The sequence below is a fragment of the Erinaceus europaeus genome, chromosome 4, assembly GCF_950295315.1.
Source record: "Erinaceus europaeus chromosome 4, mEriEur2.1, whole genome shotgun sequence".
Lineage (NCBI taxonomy): Eukaryota > Metazoa > Chordata > Mammalia > Eulipotyphla > Erinaceidae > Erinaceus > Erinaceus europaeus.
In genome coordinates, this window is record NC_080165.1 from 51,318,765 (window position 1) to 51,328,884 (window position 10,120).

Below are 10,120 nucleotides of genomic sequence, written 5' to 3' on the forward strand. Positions count from 1 at the left end.
TGAGAAGGGAGGAGGAAATAGAGAGGGAGAAAGGCACCTGTTGCTTCTCTGCTTATGAAACTTACCCCCCTGTGGGTGGAGACCTAGGGCTTGAGCCAGAGTTCTTGAACATGATAACATGTGCACTCAACTGGGTGCACAACTACCAGTCTCCAACACAAGAGGGAAGGTTACAAATCATTGAAGAGAGGGGAAAACTGTTGCTCTTGCTACAAACAATTAAGGATAATGTGCTGCTTCTTTTTTTTAATATTTATTTATTTATTCCCTTTAGTTGACCTTTTTGTTTTGTTTTTTTAATTTATTTTTTATTTAAGAAAGGATAAATTAACAAAATCATAGGGTAGGAGGGGTACAACTCCACACAATTCCCACCACCCAATCTCCATATCCCATCCCCTCCGCTGATAGTTTTCCCATTCTCTATCCCTCTGGGAGCATGGACCCAGGGTCATTGTGGGTTGCAGAAGGTAGAAGGTCTGGCTTCTGTAATTGCTTCCCAGCTGAACATGGACGTTGACTGGTTGGTCCATACTTCCAGTCTGCCTCTCTCTTTCCCTAGTAGGATGGGTCTCTGGGGAAGCAGAGCTCCAGGACACATTGGTGGGGTCTTCAGTCCAGGGAAGCCCGGCCGACATCCTGATGGCATCTGGAACCAGCTGGCTGAAAAGAGAGTTAACATACAAAGCCAAACAAATTGTTGAGCAATCATGGACCCAAAGCTTGGAATAGTGGAGAGGAAGTGTTAGGGGGATACTCACTGCAAACTCTAGTGTATTCTGCTTTCAGGTATATATTTTGCACTAGTTTATGGATACATGTGAACATATGCTCTCTCTCACAGAACCTGGTCTATATCTAGGTTTTGGAACTTTGTTAGAAAGTGAACCACCTGGGATGGAAATTAGAGAATACTATGAAAGGAAAGGTCTCACCTGAGTAATGAAGCTGAAGAGTTGTCATTCCACACGTGAAGTCTCTGGACACAGTCTGAGCTGAAGCATGTTGAGGTGGCAATCGCTGTGTTGATTAGGTTGCGATCAGCAGATGCAGTATTATTTGATATGGATTGGGAAAGGCATGCGGGAAAGTGGGCCCTATCCTAAGGTTCCAGGACTTGGGGAAATATAGGCTCTATCGTGGAGATATGAGGTTCTTGCTGTCTTAGGGATCTTTTTGTTTTTTATTGTTGTTATAGTTATTAATGTCATCGTTGTTGGATAGAACAGAGAGAAATGGAGAGAAGAGGGGAAGACAGAGAGGGCAAGAGAAAGAGAGACACCTGCAGACCTGCTTCTCCGCTTGTGAAGCAACTCTCCTGTAGGTGGGGAGCCGGGGGCTCCAACCGGGATCCTTCTGCCAGTTCTTGCGCTTTGAGCCATGTGAGCTTAACCACTGGACTCCCAATGTGCTTCCAGCGCTACCACTGGACTCCCAATGTGCTTCTTTAAATAGCTTTACCTGCTATGAACATAGGAGTACACACCTCTTTTTGGTTGGGTGTTATGGAGTCCTTGGGGTATAACCCCAGGAGAGGAATTACTGGATCATATGGAAGGTCCATGTCTAGCCTTCTGAGAGTTTTCCAGACTGCTTTCCTTTTATAGTACACTCTAATTTCATCTCAGGTAGTTCACTTTCTAACAAAGTCCCATAACTTAGATATACACCAGTTTCTGTGAGAGAGAGCTTATGTTCACACGTACCCATAAACTACTGCAAAATATATACCTGAAAGCAGAAGTACACTAGAGTTTGCAGTGAGTACCTCCCTAACATTTCCTCTCCACTATTCCAAGCTTGGGATCCATGATTGCTCAACAAATTGTTTGGCTTCGTATGTTAACTCTCTTTTCAGCCACCAGGTTCCAGATGCCACCAGGATGCTGGCCAGGCTTCCCTGGATTGAAGACCCCACCAATGTGTCCTGGAGCTCAGCTTCCACAGAGACACACCTTACTAGGGAAAGAGAGAGGCAGACTGGGAGTATGGACCGACCAGTCAACGCCCATGTTCAGCGGGGAAGCAATTACAGAAGCCAGACCTTCTACCTTCTGCAACCCTCAACAACCCTGGGTCCATGCTCCCAGAGGGCTAGAGAATGGGAAAGCTATCATGGGAGGGGGTGGGTCATGGAGATTGGGTGGTGGGAATTGTGTGGAGTTGTACCCCTCCTACCTTATGTTTTTGTTCACTAATCCTTTCTTAAATAAAAAATTTTAAAAAAATAAAATAAATAAATAGCTTTACCTTTGGAAGATAAAATATAGGTAACACCATTACAATGATGTTGTGGTTCTGACATGTAGAGAAGATCTTATCACATTTCAGAGACTAGTACATATAAACATGAAGTTTTAAAATTGCCTGAGCCTCAACCAAATAAGTGGCTCACTTTTCTGTTCATCTTCAGTCCTCATCTGCATCCTTTCCCCTTCAACATATTCTCCCTAAATCTCCAAACACTGTCCATAATTGGTCATGACAAGCCAGATGATAGCAGACTTCTTAGTCAACCTTCCGTCCTGTCCAAAAGAGGAAGGGAAAAATATATCTGTACTTTCATAACAAGAGCATGAAAGGCGGAAAAAAAGGCAACATTTCTAGAGCGTTTCTTTAATGTGGAACTCTAAATTTAGCAAATGATGTGGCTCAGGCTGATGGAGTTTCTTCCTTTTGATGAAGATCCACCTTTCAGCAGAAATGGAAGCTGGAAAAGTTCACAAAAGTCACACTTTCCATTCAGGTCTTCAGTTATTTTGCCAACTCCCCTTAGGGATCTTCAAATTCTCTAAGTTTATTGAATTCTTTTCTTTCTACTCAAGTGAAACATGTTTTGCTGAGGCTGGTGAAACCAACTGGTTCAGCTTGGTTAGAAGGAAGAGATGTTGAAATGTTAGCCAGGTGTGCCCCTGATTTTCAACCCTGATTTCCTAAGTGACTGTGGGTATTTTGTTACATTGTCAGATTCCTTGTCTGTACCATGGAGATGATACCATGTCCATGCAACCGTATCACAGAGATATTTCAGAGTGAAAATGAACCAATAGGTGATAAGGCTATAGAGATACTGAGAGTACACCAAAGGGATTTTGTGTTTACTTACTTCCACAAATATTGTTACCTCCTCAAGACTGAAATACTTTCTAGGGTAGTCATTTTTTTAAAGGATATACTGAGGGGCTATGCAGTGGTTCACCCTGTTAAGTGAAAATACTACCATGAACAAAGACCTGGGTTCAAGCCCCCAATGCCCACTTGCAGGGGAGAAGCTTCCAGAGCAGTGAAGCAATGTTGCAGGTATCTCTCATTCTCTCTCCTCTGTTTCCCTCCTCCTTAATTTTTCTCTATCTCTATACAGAAATAAGTAAAAAAATATATATTTACTGAGATATTTTACAGTAATAATTATTGATAAAGGCTTTCTTGTATATTAATCTAAAATTCTGTCCTCACAACTTTTTGTTACATTTTTTCTTTTGGTTTATTTGTTCCTAATGGGGTGGGGAATGTAGAAGAAATGCTTAATGAAAAGACCATTTCATTGTAAATTTCATCCATGTGCTGTCAATGAGATTTAATTCAGGATTAGAATTCCCTACCACAGCCATTCTCAAAGTGGTCTGCTGTTCTCCCCTTCCCCTCCCACTCCCCTGCCCCACCCCACTCCTTGGGTTTCCTGAAATCCTTTTGTGAGTCTATGAGATCAAAATTATTTTAGTAATTAAACTAAGATGTCATGAGCTTTTTTTCACTGTGTTGCTGTTTACATTTACTGTGCAGGAAAACAAAAGTGTTTAGAATAGTTGCTACCTTAATGAAAACTGTGGCCAGGGCTCCACATCCCATCAGTAGTTACTATATTTCTGCTTTATCACCATACACTTGGGGGTGGGCGGAAAGGGTTGAAACAGTGTCATATGTCAGTCATGTTTTTAATAAAGCAGGAAATATCATCAATTTTAGTTTATTTCAGCATTTGATTATCTTTCATGGTTTTTCATGATAAAATAGTGAGTCATATAAAACACTTTAACACTATCCCTGACTCATACACAGTTCTTTAAGTTGCTAGCTGAAATAGCCTATTCTTTCCTCAAACACTGATTTTTCTCACAAAATTTTTTTAAAAATTTAGATCTTCATTATTTGACAGCCTTTTTCCTTGATATTGACTAAAAAGAGCTTGTCACTATAATAAAAAATGATAGTGATGTTATTTATTGACAAAAATGAAATTGGAGTCTTCCAGCAAAATCTGAAATTTTTGTATCTTCTAATACAAATACAATAGCTTCCCAATGCTCAAAGACTTTTCTAGTGGAATCAGTAATACTAACAAACAGGATTTTAAAAAGCCTTATACAGTCAGGGCCAGGTGGTGGTGTACCTGGTTGAGCATTCACATTACAGTGAGCAAGGACCAGGGTTCAAGTCCACAGTCTACACTTACAGGGGGGAAGCTTTAAGACTGGTGAAGCAATGCAGCAGGTTTCCCTCTCTCTCTCTCTCGCTTCCTTGTCTCTCAATTTTTCTCTGTGTATATCTAAAATATATATTTAACATAAAGTCATTAATTAAACAACATTTAAAAAGTCAAATATTTTCTCAGTGAATCAATATTTTTTCCAAATGATCAGTGTGTTAAATTGCAAAATGATACTTGGGCAAAAGATCCAATAGGGAAATGTAATATATTTTATAAAATACTATTTTGTTGATATGCACTCAGTTTGTCATTGCTATCTTAAACAAATAAGTATCTTTCTCTTTTATTTTCCAGCATGGTAAGTACAAGACATAAAAGCTTCAGGGAATCATCAATGATGTTTAAAGTACAAGGATCTCTCCTCCACCCCCCTTTCCTTCAATTTCCCTCTGTCCTATCAAGTGAAAAAAAATAATATTGAAAGTACAAGGATTATGGGGTCAGAAACTGTGAAAGACACTGGTCTACATCTTAATCTCACACTTTGTAGTAAGGTAATATTAGAGAGAAATTTTCCATCATAAGTGAAAAATTTTTCATAATCAAGGGAGAAAAGGGGCAAAACTCATTTAAGGTTGTATAAAACAAAAACCTTTCCAAAGAGATTATGGTGATTTTTAGTAAAGTATAACATTTTAGATAACTTTCTAGATCTTATTAACTTGGAATTATTTTATATGTATATATCATACACTTTGCACTCTATCTAATTGACCTATTAGGGTCTTAGGATAGAAAGAAAGATAAATGTAATATTCTCTGCATTCAAGGAGATCATGGTTTATAAAAATAGAAAAAATAGCTCACATTAATTTTCTTTACAATATATGAATTCAGCCAGTGTCAAATGAGTATCTTTTCTAAGCCAGCAACTGCTATGTATTGGATTAAACGACCCAGTTTATTGCCCATCTCAGAATTCATGATCTTGTAACAAAGTTAGGAATTAGTACACAAGTGAGCATTCATCACAGTTACGACAGTGCTATAAAGAAATGTTATAGAGTGCTCCTAAGAGGTATAATAGAAAGTGAATTTGATCTAGAAAAACTTTAACAGCTTTCTGAAGCTAGTGATTTCTGAATCACTAATGAATATTACAGAGTATTCCAGCCAGAAGAAATATATGAGCTATGAAGAAGGCCAGAGAAACTAAAAATTTGGTGTGATGAAAATTTGAACAATCAAAGGAAGATAGAGGTAGAACTGACTAGCAAGGGGAGCTGAAATCCAAGATCAAAATTGGAGCAGCAAGGAGGATATTAAATTTGGGTGTGCCTTGTTACATTGTGGTTAGCTAGTATTTCACTAATATTACTTAAAAACATGATTTAGTATTCACAGAGTAAAATCTGCCTTGGAATATACTTTACATGTGTCTCTCAGGATGATTTTATGAGCCAAGAACATATGCATCCCCATTCAACAGAAGAAATAAATGAGGCACATAGAGGTAAAGTAACAAGCCCACAACTATACAGTAGCAGAGGCAGAATTTGAACCAAGGAAGTTTGATTTCAGAGTTGCATTTTTAACCACCTACTATTCCCTTTCCTAGTCACTATAATTAATTGATGGGAACCACATACAATCAGGTCTAGGTAAGTCAAAGCTCCTTAGCCTCCATAAAATTATCACTTCTACTTTTTAGATTGGAAATCAGCCTAGAGATGACTGTATATCTACTGATAGCACATATTCAACATTCCTCAGTACTTCCATACTTTCAAAAAGTCATTACTAAAGAATGGCTGAAAGATTCCCAGGCTTCATCCAACATTACTTCACCTAACATTTCAAGAGCAGCCTTGAAACAGGAGTGACATGCTATTGAGGAAAATGTTTCATAGTGAATCTATCCTTTCCTCATTCCAGACAAATTATGTTAATGCATAGTTTATTACTTAATGTGGCTGTGGTTTAGCTTCCTTCTCTAAAGTCTTATATGGGGAAGTGTTAAAGACAGAGCCAATCCACACAGTGTACTGTTTCTGAAGAAATTTCCATCACTACACCCTTGCTTTATGTAATTTATTGAGTCTAAATTTGCATCAGGTATGTATACGGATGCAATTTTCGAAGATTGCTTAAGTTAAAGCATCTGCTAGAGAATGCAAGAGGCTGGGAACCAGGATTGAGGTTTTGAAAATGTTACTCTATTGCTTGTTTTTCATTAATGAGTAAGAAAAGAAGAAGCTGGTATTTCAATTCTAAACTATATTTAATTTCTGAAGAAAGGCAACAAGCAAGCAATTACATTATGTAAAATTTATCTGATGTGAAATTGTAGAGCTATGCCTTTTTTGCACTTTTATAAAGTAAGTATTGCTTACAGTAACCCTCTTATGCTAGTATTTCCTTGGGATGCATTGGATCGACCTTCCCGTGGTGCATCTCGTGAGTACCCATTCATTGGGGAATCTGACGATCCTTCCTAGCCGACTGAATCCTCATGGATCCCAGTCACTTTCAAAGCCAGCAACAAGCTAGTATTTCCCTTTCCTCCTGTCCTTGAGTTACCTCTTCATTATCTCAAAAAGTGACTCATTATAACCTTAGAGCATCAGTTTTCCACAGTGAAAATGTCTTCCCATGATGCTTGGGTACACCTTTAACTGGTCATCTTGCAAACACTTAACAAAAAATTAACAAAAAAGTTAACAAAAAATTCTTTGCTATCCTTATATTTCCATGTTTAAAAGACATTCATCTGGGGTCCAAGAGCTCACTCTGTAGAGCATATATTTTATATATTTTACCATGAATGAGGACCTAGGTTTAAGCACTCAGCTATCAGGTGAAATTACCTTCATGAAGGAAGCTTCATGAGCAGTGGAACAGAGCTGTAGTATCTCTTCTTCTATTTGTCTCTCTCTAGCTCTTTCTCTCATCTTTTATCTTTAAAAAAAAGAGCCTGACAGGAATGGAGGCATTGTACAGACACAGAATCCCTGAGATAACAGTGGTGGCAAAGAAAGGAATAAAAAATTAATTTGCTAATTGATTAATAAAGTATACTCATAACCTCCTCCTCCAGAGAAAGAATTCCAATGTTCTTTATTTTCATTATTATAATACTAAATTCAATATTTTTAGACAATTCTTACTTCTCTTTATCAGTCTGACTCTGATTCTGAGGCTCTAAAAAAAAATCTGTCATTTGATACAATTCAAGCCGTAGCACAATAGGAAAAGAAGATACACAACAAACATTATCTGCATTCTGCGAATACAAAAAGAAGTAAGAAAAACACAATGGTTATTTGTTTCTAAAACTTTCAGATCCTTCGAGATGAGAAAGAAGTATGTCCAGCTGTCTGGTAGCCCCTCATTTTGTTAACTAGGAAAGACTCCCATATCCACTGTAATCTGTGGGCTGCGGCTCTCTCCCTTGGGGAGTATTTTCTTGTTAATGATACTTCAGTGTGTACTTCTATTGTCTTCCTGTTGGTGCTGACTGCAGGAGGTGAAATCACCTTACCAGCTGCAAGTCAAAGGTTTTAACAGGTTAGGTTGTGGTTTCTGTCAGTATAAAATTTACTAAGTCCTAGCCAGTTTGAACTCAATAAGTTCTGCTTATAAGCAGACACATAAAGGTAAAGATAGACAAAGCCAGAAAGATGGACACCACAACACTTCTCCACCACTCACAAAACTTCCCTTCTGCATGTTGTTCCCTTGTGTTGGTAGAGGTCTCAAACCAGAGTCATCATGAATTGTAAAGTATGTGCTATCCTAGGTGAGTTCTCCTCAGACACCCTAATCCATAGTCTTTATACTCCACTATATTTTTTTTCTCAGTCTACACCACTTTTATTCTGTCAGTTCTCCACCTAGAGTTAATACCTCGTGGTCCAAGACAGCTCCCTCAACATTAAAAATAACATTAAAGTTCAAGTTTCCTTGCAGAAGGACGAAAGGGGCAAAAGATGGGCTCTCAGCTGGGAGTATGAATCGACTACGTTCAGCGGGGAAGCAATTACAGAAGCCAGACCTCCCACTTTCTGGACCCCATAATGATCCTGGGTCCATGCTCCCAGAGGGATAAAGAATGGGAAAGCTATCAAGGGAGGGGATTGGATATGGAGTTCTAGTGGTGGGAATTGTGAGGAGCTGTACCCCTCTTATCCTATGGTCTTATCAATATTTCCATTTTATAAATAAAAATTACAAAAAAAAAAAAAAAAAGATGGGCTCTCTTCCACTTGTTAAAGATAGTCTCTGGAAACTTACTTAATGTCTCCTATTTATATCCATGGACCAAATCCTAGTCTCATGGCTATATCTAGCAGCAAAGAGAACCACAAAAAAAAAAAAAAGTGTTTTACGTAGGTGACTACCACTAGCATTCAGAGGCTTTATTACTGAGAAAGAAGGGAACATTAACATTCTGGAAGAATTAATAATACCACCATATTAATTATCATGTTTTGAAATGAGTTAAGAAGCAGGATTAATTGTTGTGAAAATTGTAGCTGGGTCTGGGGAGAGAGCATAATGGTCATGCAAAAAGGCTGAGGCACCAAAGGTCACAGGTTCAAGCCCCCACACCACTTTATGCCAGAGATGAGCAGTGCTCTGGTAAAATAAATAAATAAATAAATAAATAAATAAATAAATACAGTTTTAAAAATCAAGAGGTGATAGCACATATTGCAACTAGAGAGATACAAGTACTATAGAAGCACATTCTAAAGGAGATGCTACTTACCTAACTTACCAATTTTGGGTTCAGATTTTTAGCAGGAATGATCAGTTGTGGCTCTTCAACAACACACAATGAGACCTGCCATGTTGATAGGAATTGTCTGTGAGAATAGTAAGCAACAAACATTTCTTACCAGGAATATGTTCACCTTAGACTAAAGAATTTTCTGAAAGCTGGAATTTCATGAAAACTGCCTAAAGATTCATTGAAAGTGACCAAGCACACTCAAATAATATTTGCATTTTTAAACAGATGGTCCCTGCAACATAAATATATATTTGATACATATAAATCTATATTTGATATATATAATTAGATATTTGGTATATAACTATATATTTGATATATAGTTATATATAGAGAGAGAAGTAGTGTATAATATAGCTATTATGTACATTTTTTTCTTTCTTTCCTATCTTTCATGTAGTTATAGGGAATAAGAACCCAAATTCTTACACATAGCAAGATGTACATTCTTTACCAAGCAAAGTATGTCATTCAGTCTCCTTATGTAATTTCTAACTCATTGTCACAAGGAAATTGAGAAATCTTTGGTCAGAAGGCACCAAAGGAAATGTCTCACTGCAGCTTTTGCTTGAATCCTATTCTTTCATTTTCCTCAATGACTCCATGTGGTTATAACAATGAGCATCTTGTGCCGAGCCAACACTTTCAAATGGACGGTGATGGATTCTCAGTCTCTCCCTACAAAATCTAAATACCTATGCTTTAATCAGTTTGCATCAAGCAAAGTCCTATAGAGGTCTGAGAACAGTATTGGTTAACCCTGAAAAAATGTTCCTTTCTGTTCATGTTCTCTGACAAATGTTTTTAATCAACTTCCTCATAGCACCAAAGATCACTGCGTCTAAGACACATCCTTTCCTATAGTGCTAAATATTCTCATTGCTGTACCTATTTGA

At 37.8% G+C, this 10,120-nt stretch overlaps 1 long non-coding RNA gene across 2 annotated transcripts; it reads right to left on the bottom strand.

Annotated features, from left to right (window-relative positions):
* Nucleotides 1-1,042: 1,042 nt before the first annotated feature.
* Nucleotides 1,043-9,307, bottom strand: LOC132538281 (uncharacterized). 2 transcript variants are annotated; one of them, XR_009549685.1, is made up of 3 exons: nucleotides 9,201-9,307; nucleotides 2,396-2,525; nucleotides 1,043-1,461 (listed from the first exon to the last, which is right to left on the bottom strand). It is a non-coding gene; the product is annotated as an uncharacterized LOC132538281 (long non-coding RNA). The 2 variants fall into 2 exon arrangements; XR_009549684.1 differs by having other exon boundaries at nucleotides 9,210-9,280.
* Between the last annotated feature and the right edge of the window lie 813 nt (nucleotides 9,308-10,120).